Source organism: Daphnia pulex, chromosome 9, assembly GCF_021134715.1.
Source record: "Daphnia pulex isolate KAP4 chromosome 9, ASM2113471v1".
In the NCBI taxonomy this organism is placed as follows: domain Eukaryota; kingdom Metazoa; phylum Arthropoda; class Branchiopoda; order Diplostraca; family Daphniidae; genus Daphnia; species Daphnia pulex.
The window spans coordinates 4,072,059-4,081,606 of record NC_060025.1 but is presented as its reverse complement, the minus strand read 5'-3'; the positions used below and the strand labels follow the sequence as shown (position 1 = coordinate 4,081,606).

The 9,548-nt window shown below is 39.3% G+C and overlaps 2 long non-coding RNA genes across 4 annotated transcripts; one reads left to right on the top strand and one right to left on the bottom strand.

Annotated features, from left to right (window-relative positions):
- Nucleotides 1-200: 200 nt before the first annotated feature.
- Nucleotides 201-1,201, bottom strand: LOC124202649. The gene is made up of 3 exons (XR_006878292.1): nucleotides 1,133-1,201; nucleotides 625-1,067; nucleotides 201-490 (listed from the first exon to the last, which is right to left on the bottom strand). It is a non-coding gene; the product is annotated as an uncharacterized LOC124202649 (long non-coding RNA).
- A 997-nt stretch (nucleotides 1,202-2,198) lies between these two features.
- On the top strand, nucleotides 2,199-9,277 carry LOC124202542. Of its 3 annotated transcripts, XR_006878227.1 has the most exons (5): nucleotides 2,199-2,755; nucleotides 5,217-5,389; nucleotides 5,460-5,572; nucleotides 6,213-6,939; nucleotides 7,709-9,277. It is a non-coding gene; the product is annotated as an uncharacterized LOC124202542 (long non-coding RNA). The 3 variants fall into 3 exon arrangements; XR_006878225.1 differs by having other exon boundaries at nucleotides 5,460-6,939; XR_006878226.1 differs by lacking the exon at nucleotides 2,199-2,755 and having other exon boundaries at nucleotides 3,680-5,389; nucleotides 5,460-6,574.
- Nucleotides 9,278-9,548: the final 271 nt, after the last annotated feature.

The following is a 9,548-nucleotide window of genomic DNA, read 5'->3' as shown; positions in this document are numbered from 1 at the left end:
AGTGGGAACCATCTGATATTGAGGTTCTACGAAAGGCTAAATGAAATAAGGACGGTAATAAAGAATCCCCAGAGAATGTAAAAAAAAGACATAATGAAATCATAACCGGCGCGACATTGTCGAAGAAGAACTCGAAGGATAGAAAAAACAATCCATTTCATTAAAAGTGTACTGCCTTCGTTAAACATATAAACGGGCATTCTAGGAGTTCCACATTTTGGAGACGGAGTCATGGATGTGAGGCACGTATCACCCAATTTTGATCAACTATGTTTCGAGGTCTTGTTGTAGAACTACATACACTCTGTGGGGCGACATTTTATGCGGGTAATTCTTGTTGAAGTTGTCTGGTCCCATTAATTGCAATATCAATCAGAATTTGTTCATCTTTCTGAAGAAACAATGTTGGTTCATTCTCGACAGACTGGATTGCTGAGAGTAGAAAGTGGTTCGAGGTTGCCATCTTGGAAAGGTTTTTGTTTGGTGAAACCTTAAACCAAAAACATTGACATTGTCCATAAGAAAAGTGTAAGAATGGAAAGACAAAGGGGGAGTGAAAAAAAGGGACCGACCCCTTTCTTCCCAACTCTATTCTCCCCTTTTTGACTGTCCTTCCAATCGTACCTTTTTGTTATGGACAATGTCAATGCTTTTGGTTTCATTCACTTATGTCGTTCAGTCTGGCATCAGCCCCGTTCACTACTCACTGTCGTGTGGAACGGATGTCGTATCTAAGCAAAATAATAGGGCACACAAAATTGTTTCATCATTTTCCCAGTGTCGGTCGTACCTGTAGTCATGTCGCAATGGACGTAAATTGGGTCATCCCCGACGCCTTGTCCGTCCGGATTGATCCAGTACATGCTGGAATTTAGAGATGGGTCCGCTAGACGGGCTTCTCTGCATGTCCTCGGGATAGCACTTCTCCCAGTTAGCGGATCGATACTTTTTCTGATCTCTTGTAGAGCGATTACCGACAATTCTAGTTGTTGCACTCTAAATTCTAGCCGAATGACTTTCTCTTCTAGTTGCTGATTTTTATCTTTTAGTTGACGGACCATTTGGTTCTGACAGAAGAAGTTTGAAATAATTAATTTTGGGGTTGAATTAAAATGAGGAAGGACTTGAATACCTGCTGTTGAGACATTTTGGTTTCGAATTGTTGAAATTGAGTTTCGAATTTAGTTTCAACCATTTCTACATCTGATTCGTTTGAAGAAAATGAAATTGATTTTAATTGAAAATTTAAATGAAATAGAAACTTGTATTACGTAATTTTGAGTCAACTGTAGCAATTGGTCCTCCAAATTCAGGGTGGCATCGGCCGAACTGATTCATGACCAACTTTAAAGCAACAACAAGATGAAACGGACATTTACCGTTGAAATGGCAATCATTTCTTGTGTCTTCGGATTATTCTTTGTTTCTTCATCGGCCGTCAACATTCAATTGAGCAGATAACATGCATTGTAGCGTTCAATTAATTGGCTGAGTAAAAAAGTGGGTATAACTGTAAGTGGGTGATGAAAAGTAACAAATATATAACCGATATGAAGAAAGAAACGGTTGTTAAATATCAAGTCTATACGACGTTCTTAGGGCTGGCAACGATGCGAAAATCACAGGGTTTGTTGTCAGGCGCTTCTTTTTATATCTTACGTGTTTTCTTTTACGACCGTTCGTGTGTCCTATGGTGCGTGAACGCCGAGTTTAGCGCTGCGGAACGGCAGAAGAAAAAGAAGAAGAAATAACATTGGAATCATTCCCCGCAGAAAAGAATAAGAGGTGGAAGGCTCATCGGCCACCACGCCATTTCGTTCATTGCGCATTCATCGCAATCGGCCAACCGGCAAGTTCCCGTTGGTTTTTGTTTGGCTGTCCGAGACGTGTGTGTTCTTTCAAATAATATCGACATGTTTCTCCGCTATAATATTCACATGAAATAAAGGATATTGAACAATTGCACACAGGTAAAATGGACAGACAGACACACAGGCAGGGAGATAAATCAACATAGCGTCGCGGTTTGGTAGAGATAGGAGGGCAACGGCTGCGTCTAAAAGTGAACGAGTCATAAGTGGCCGTACATACCATAGGATAGTCTGCTGCATTGTGTTTGTGTTGTGCGGGAGGAGTCGCCCCCTTCTGTTGGATTATATTTACCTTGGATATATCAGCTGGAAGGGGCTTAAGCGGTCAGTACACAACTGGCATCCCGACCGAACAGCAGGACAGCAACAACCTGTTGGCCGGTTTTTATTTTTTCTTGCTCGTCTGACCATCAGTGCAGAGTTGTAGACAGTGCCCAGTCCCGTCGTCAGTTTCGGACAGGACCAAACATTTTTATGGTTTTATAGCGTCCAATTCAACGTGCTAAAACTTGCGAAGAAGACATCCCGTGATTTTTATCTCGTGTGATTATTATCTCTGACCGGATTGTCCCAAATCCCCCCCCCCCCAGGAAGTGTTTCATTTTGTTGTCTAGTGAGAAGACGTTCAAATCGCGGATTTGTCGTTTGGAATCGAAACATTCCAAGACGCGCCATTTTTGAAAAAAAAGAAAGAAAAGAAGCTGAAATCAATTCTGTTAAAATGATGGTGGCCGTTGGCCATGGCGGAAGTGGTTGCGCACAGTCGGAGGTCCCTCCTCAAAAAACTCTGTAAATAACTTTAAAAAAATACCAGAGAGATATATAACGGTCCAGCAACTAGCGACTCCATGTACACTCTAAATTTTTGAGAGGCTACGAAGGGGGTACTTAGACCCTTTTTCTAGTAATCTTTTGGGAAATCATACTAAGATGGTACTAACTCTTATTTGGGCTACGAAAAGGCATTCGTACGCGGGGCTACTAAGTCATCGTACGACACATACTAATTCTTCGTACTACACGGACTAATAAGTTACACTCCGTTGAAATAAATGTAAATTTCCCGCCTTTCGAAAGCTGAAGCTTTTTTTCATTGATAGAAGCTTTGACTCTACCGAGAATTGAACCCGGATCGACCGGGTAGAATCCTAGTACCTTACCTTCCCGCCATTAGATAGATATTCAATACAAGTCAGTCTAGGGACATATTCTTATTTGTCTTTGAAATCAGCCGTCGCTCACAATAAAGGCACATTTTCATGAGAATCAGAATAATTCTTTTTTAAATTAATAGACAAGTTCGGGATGCTGAGTTGCACAACCGCAAAATTAGGATCGTGCGCCAACGAGTCCTTTTAACGTTGTGGGGATAGTAGAAAGCGGGTTTTTTATTATTTAAGCATAGAATTACTTATCTAATCTTAGAAATGTTCAGGATTATCGTTGTTTAGAACATTCTGCTTTTTATAGAGTAATTTTAAATGTATAATTCAGCTTAGTTTACCCATTAAAATTAAAGAAAGTCCAAGCCTGGGATGCTGTTTAGTCTTTTCTTGTGTGTTTGAGCTTGTCACTTGTCAGCAGATCTGTCAAAAAACACAAGAAAAGACTAAACAGCATCCCAGGCTTGGACTTTCTTTAATTTTAATGGGTAAACTAAGCTGAATTATACACTTAAAATTACTCTATAAAAAGCAGAATGTTCTAAACAACGATAATCCTGAACATTTCTAAGATTAGATAAGTAATTCTATGCTTAAATAATAAAAAACCCGCTTTCTACTATCCCCACAACGTTAAAAGGACTCGTTGGCGCACGATCCTAATTTTGCGGTTGTGCAACTCAGCATCCCGAACTTGTCTATGTAAAAGCTAGTAAGACATGGTTTTTTATTTCAAATTAATGGACACTTTTATTTTCAATTATGGGTTTTATAAGATAGATGAAGTTAGTTTTTAAATTAAAACTTAAAACGTACTGAAATACTATTAAAATTAAATTTTCTATAATTAAAATATAAAAAGGGAGCGTTTGGAGGACGAGAAGGCCAAAAGAGATACGAAGAGGGGGTGGTATAATCCATTTTACTCGTACGGATCTTCGTAGTGGTATACCACTGTCTTTTTTTATGAATACATACTAACGGAGTACGAAGAGTGTTCGTACATGCACATACTACATAGTACGGGTTAAAAATTATAGTATGGTCTCTTCGTAGGAGTGCATACTAACAAAATATATTTTCACTACTACGAAAGGAATACTCAGACTCATAGTACTCACATAGTACGTACCCGTACTACGTAGTACGGGTCTCAACATTTAGAGTGTAGAATTAATATTTCTCTTCTTTTTGCCGTGACCCAATTTCTCTCTGTACACACACACACAAACTGTATATTTCGTTTGATATCTGTTTAAAGCTTTTTTTGGGTTTTGCAACTGCTTTTGCTCTACATTTTCCGGGGGGTTGCGCTGTAATCAGGGTAACGTACTAAGTGTTTCTACCTGGGCGCTTGGATAGGCGCTCAGCAGGACTCTTATTCTTTCTGTCGATAAATGATGCTGTTGTTGTTGTTGTTGTGTGTACCTTACGGTTCGCGGTTATCTCAGTTTCCTTTTTGGGATTTTTGGTTTTGGGGAAAGCTTGGAGAAAATGGAAAAAAAATCAGATAAGGTGGAAATGGCGGTTATCACCGCGCTGGCTTTTTTTTGGGTTGTGGGTTTGTTATAAGCGAGTCAATTAGGATTTGGAAAGAAAATAAAAGAATCTGTAGAGTTTTACAGGCTATAAAATTGAGTGACTTTATAATGGATTCCAGCTGAACTGAGACAGACAGGCGTGGGGGGGGGGAATTCAATATCACTCGATAGTTTTTTAGAGGGGGGCGCAAAATTAGAGAACCGTGAAGGGTATATATAAATACTACTACTACCGGCTTTTTAGAAAAGAAAAGGTTTTCCACTGGTGGTGGTGGTGAGAGAACGAAGGACTTTTCAGGATATATTTCTCATTTATCCTTTTTATTTTCTTTCTACGCTTCTGTGACATGTTTTGTTGCTGCCCTTATAGAAAAACTCTCGTTATCCCTCCCTTTTTTGGGAGGGTGAAATTTTCCTTTTTTCTCGGGGGTCTGAAAAAAGAATTCTTTTAAGGTTACATGGGGTTCGTTTCTGTATATTTAGACAGCAGGCATTTTCGGTATTTTAAGTGATGGAATGGATGGGCCAGAGCTGCACAGCATATGTGGTCATGCATGTGCGCATATATTCTTTGATGATCTATTGTTATTTATTCTTTTTTTGGGGAAATATCCTTTTTATTTCGTGCAACAAAAACACAGATTGATAATATCGCCACTTGCCTGAGACTGCTGACGGCGCTGGGCATTCCACTGGACGACGTCACGGCCAGTGAGATACACCAGGGCAATTTGAAATCCATCCTCACAGTCTTTTTCGCCCTGTCGCGCTACAAACAGCAACAGAAATTACAGCAGCAACAAGAAATGGCCAAGTAAAATTTCGTCTTTAAATTTCCATCAAGTAAATTTTAACGGATAATTTTTATTTATCGTTTAATAAAGGATTCCGATTGCCAAGACGAATGTTTCGTCGATTCTGGCGGTTGGACTCGTCAAAAGACCCAGGAAAATGCAGATAATCTCGAAAATAGCGGTGCCATCTAGTGTTCATTATGGTAAATACGTAAACCGAAACTTTTTTAAATTGATGTCGGAAGTCGAAAGGCCAACCAAAAATATCTTATGATCTTATCTTTCATTGGAAAATATCTCTTTTAATCAGTCGTTCGATTAAAACCGTCAGGCTTGGACGTTGCTTATGGTAATTTCTTCTAATGCAATTAAAATAGAATGTGGGAAAAAACAGCCAAAACGGAACAAAACGGTCGGGATTGAGCCCCGGGGCAGTGAGGATTGACACTCGTGCGTTTGGTTTGAGAGTCAAGTACAGCGGAAATGATACGAGGGGTGAGAGAGAAAGGTTTTGATACAACATGTAGTCTACACTCTACACACTGAGTTGTTGGACTGTGGTTGCTTTTTCCCAATTGCATCACAGTGAAGCTTCCACTTCCAGTGTGTTCCATTGAGGAAGAAATTCAGGGTTTGTAATGGTTTACTGATATCTAATATCTTTGATCTACCACATGTTACTGTTTACTTCTGCTAGTCTGAAATTCCCTGTGCATTGACTTGACTTTCCTTGGAGAAACCACCTGTCGGAATCAGAGTGTTCCTAAGTGTTATTTTGTTTGTTTGTTGTTGGTTGGTTTTATTACACAAAAGAATCGAAAATTCTATTGTGTTCACCGTCAGGCTGACGGTGCTCGAATGAGGTTTTGCGCTATTGCACCGTCAGACGGCTGGGGGTACCCTCCCTCTTTCTGACGGCTGGAGCGAAGCCACCCCCTTCCTGACGGCTGGAGAAACCCTCCCCCTTTCTGACGGCTGGAACTGTTACCCCTTTGTGACGGCTGGAGCAACCTAACCCGTTCCTGACGGCTGGTAAACTACCCCCAACAGAGACGCTGCGGCCTGATTGTTTTTAATTTGTTTCTTTTGACGTTTGTGTCAGTATACTTTCGTTCGTTCGTGTAGTGAAAGTGATATGTAAATAGTGCTTTGTGATTTGAATTATTTTGGATTACCTGTTTTCTTCGACATACACACGTTAAATTGTGAGTAATATTCTAGTTTTTATTTCATACGTTGTAATTTGGGACACATGTAATTAATGCCCTATATTTGTTTACATGATGGGGCGTGAATATAACACACACGTAGCTGTCTTGGCAGTTTTGAGCGGGGACAGCCGTGGTCCAACTCGGCAATGGTTGTACGCCCAGTTGGTTCCACGACCTGTCTCACATTCCCTCAAGTATCAGATGAGCGACGATGTAGCTAGAAATCGAATTATGCAGGAGTAGCTTTTCCAGCTCTTACCGAAGAGAGACGAAACGAACCATCACGTAGCTGCGCCCCGATCGACAACACCATTCGACAGTGCGTCATGCATGAGAAGATGGACGTGCCACCATTTGAAGTTCGGAGTCTATAGGCCTACTTTACTATATTTAAAATTATCTTCAGAACGTTAAAAAATAATTAAAAGTAAAGCTACTTAGATTAAACATTATGATGACATAAGAAAATTATGGCAGCGTTCTCTTCTCTGTTCCGATAACCAAAATTCTATAGGTTACTATGCGATATTTATTTCTATTGATTTTCAATTTCATCTTCTTTAAAAATTACGATGAAATGATTCAGGTGTTTTAGTAGAAGACACTGAGCTCTGAGGAACATAGCCTACCGATTATTAATTATGGTGTTAATATTGTTATTAAGACAATTTATTTCTATGTATTTCCAATTTCATCTTTAAAAATTACAATGAAATGATTCAGGTTTTTTAGTAGGAAGCTCCGAAGCTCTTAGCTCTGAGGCTTGTAGCCTACTGACGAATAAGTGAAGAAAATTTCCACGTTTTGGGGCAAGACAAGGGAATTTTTGCATGAAGTTCCATATTTGACCGCTAGATGTCGTTGCGGCAAAACTTTGTTTTCTTTTTTAAACTTTTTTTTATGAATTCGGCTTGCAATAACCCTTCGCCTTGCCCCGAAATTTCACTCGAGCTATCCACCATCTAGCGGTAATGCTATTCACGTTGAAAATTCCCAAATTCCTAAACTCTAAAATTTAATCGGAACAAACGTCCAAAACATCCCCACCATTTTTTTAAAGGAATCAAAGTTACTTGTCAGGTCTAGTTTACTAATACGAAATCATCATATCTTTTTACTCTTTTATAGCTTAAAAGTAGTACTGAACGACCAGTATATACGTAGCTACGGACCAGCCGACAAGCTTGAAACGCACAGTCCAAACCTCGACCGCTAGATGGCCTGTACATCCACAACACAACTCCTTAATACCCCACTCCCCCGCCTCGCCAAAGTAAGCAACCAGCAGTGCCGGTGCGGAAGGTCTTCAGCTAGAGGACCAATTGCTGCGACTGATCGTCAGCAGCAGGACACCAATCCACTAACCAGCCAACCAACCAGGAGAACTTGAGTGTTTGCAGGCCAAAGACGATACGGTCCTCCTAATTTATTATTATTCATCTTTCGTTAAGTAAATCGCTCGATTCATTCACTTTATCATTCGAAAACCAATAAACAAAAACCCCATGACTTTATTATGCCTATATCACGTACGAGTATGGAATAAATTCTGAGAACATCAGTGTTTATACCAAAAAATTATAAAAATAAAATATCTTTTTTTAAGAATTGAAGCTGTTAACTAAAATCATTTATTAACAAATTAGGTAACGGTAACGTAACCGCAGTGCCGCCTAACTAGGTTTTCTTGTTTCCTTGCTGTTGGTGTAGCGATTCATGCCAGTATTCTGAATTAAAATTGGTGAATTTCCCGTGATAAAAGAACAGTTACAATTATAGGCATAAGGAAAAGTTTGAGTATTCCGTAGCTTTAGCGTGTAAATATTTGGTGGTTGCTGCGATGGGCCCAAGTTGTTTGTGATAGGATTCATGTCATGATTTTGCATTGGAATTTGTGAATTTCTGTGAGAAAGGAACAGTTATAGTTATAGGCATTCATCATAAAGCAAGTATCGAAGATAAATTTTGATACCTGGTGGTTGCTGAGATGGACCCAAGTTTGTTGTGAAATTTGTCATGCCAGGATTCTCAAATGGAATTTGGACAGGTTAAATTCCTGTGAGAAAAGAAACAACTACAATTATAGGCATACATAAATAGGCAGGTAGGGTAATATGGCTTTGGAGATTTTACCTGATGGCTGTGGATTGGCAATTCCCTGTAAGAATTGCATAGCCGCGTCAGCGATTATCCGTAACATTGGTTGGGAAAGCAAATCTTGTATATCTTTAATTCCGTCCATTTTCGACAGTAATGAATCATCTAACTATTAATCGGTTTCAAGTAAACGTTAGGGTTCAGGGCTGGTCACGGTGCGTTTAATGTTGTGTGGGTCGTTTTCCTCGTGGGGCGCTATTGTTGGGACGGCGGCGTAACGTACGTAACCACCAGTTTATGATTGAGTCTGAGAAAGAAAAGCTAAAAACGCCCACTTGAGAAAGTAAAACAAAGTGCAGTCTGCATTGTCCACGTCTTACGTAAATTTGTGATGTCATTGAAAAATTGAAAAAAAGTAGTCAGTTTGATAGATAAAAAATTGTGAGTGTTGTGATTTGAAAAAATGTCGGTTTTTTTTTGAAGCTACAAAGTGCTACAGGTTTGTGAAAGTGAAAAATAGTTTTGGTTCTAGGCCGTTGCAGACATCGTTAACAGTGTCCCCCCCCTAAAAAAAACATCTATCTGATCGAAGATGGAAATGGTTCCACATACGATTACGCGAAGTTCGCTGATAATGACTATTAAAATATAGTAGATTTCCTGCATTTCATATAATTTACTCAGCTATTACTGGGGTTTTACTGAAAATTACTGCATTGGAATAGCTAGATTTATTTTTTTCAAAAAAATTCTTTTTCTTAAGTAATTATGTAGTGTTTTAATTCTATATGTTTAAATTACTATAAAAAAACCTTTTTTTCGAAATCCTTTCCCTAGTGGCTCGAGATTGCCATCTTGGATGGTTACTTAC